Below are 937 nucleotides of genomic sequence, written 5' to 3'. Positions count from 1 at the left end.
CACACACACATAATATATAATATATAATAATTATATAGGTATATCATCACAGCATTTGGATATGCATCCTCCGCTCTTTACTTTGCCTATGTCGTAGTTATTCACTTCTTATTGGCTGTCAATCGTATACATACCCACATAATATAATATAACATAGAACAAAATCAATCGATGAGAAGTGGAGAGCTAGGATATTGGCCGGAGGTGAAGAATATGTGTAGGTATCTACTGCGCAAAACTAGTACAACTGCGATGATACCTGTATAATTTGTCACGATATATGTATCTACAGTGGTGTAGTTACGGGGGGGGGTTGTAAGGGGTCCCCCCCAAACAAAAATCTTTTTTATATTGGTATTTGTTTCGGGAAAATTGTTGTGATAAGAGACTTTCGGCAAACTCCCGACGGTACGAATAATAAATTATATAGTACGACGAGTCGACAAAATTATCGTCGATAACAATTTTATCATAGGTAGGCCTCGATAACTGAAATAATAACCAATTATAAAATCGACAAAAACAGCGATATCGACGTCGAGTGGATTTTATTTTATGAACTATTATAACACTCTAATTTCTAATATAAAACTATTGCAACTATTTATAACTAATACCAATTTGAAACAAAATAAAAATGACGTTTAGTTTAACTATAATAACTTGTAATTTGTATCATAAATATATTTTAACCACCCCCCCCCCCCCCCCCCCAGAAAAAAATCGTATCTACGCCACTGTGTATGTATTATATTTACGCGACAGACGGCGTCGGCGGCGGTGGTGCCCCAGCTGTAAATGCCACCGCTCGTTATCCGCGAGTCGGCCAATAGACGTGCCGGGACGGTGACGGCTACCGAATGGACAAACTTCAGGACAGTTCAGGTACCCACCGCACGGATAATAAATTACGCGTCGACCGGACGCCGCCTTCGTT

Source organism: Acyrthosiphon pisum, chromosome X, assembly GCF_005508785.2.
Source record: "Acyrthosiphon pisum isolate AL4f chromosome X, pea_aphid_22Mar2018_4r6ur, whole genome shotgun sequence".
NCBI lineage: Eukaryota > Metazoa > Arthropoda > Insecta > Hemiptera > Aphididae > Acyrthosiphon > Acyrthosiphon pisum.
The sequence above is the reverse complement of the archived record's forward strand: the minus strand, read 5'-3'. Positions refer to the sequence as shown.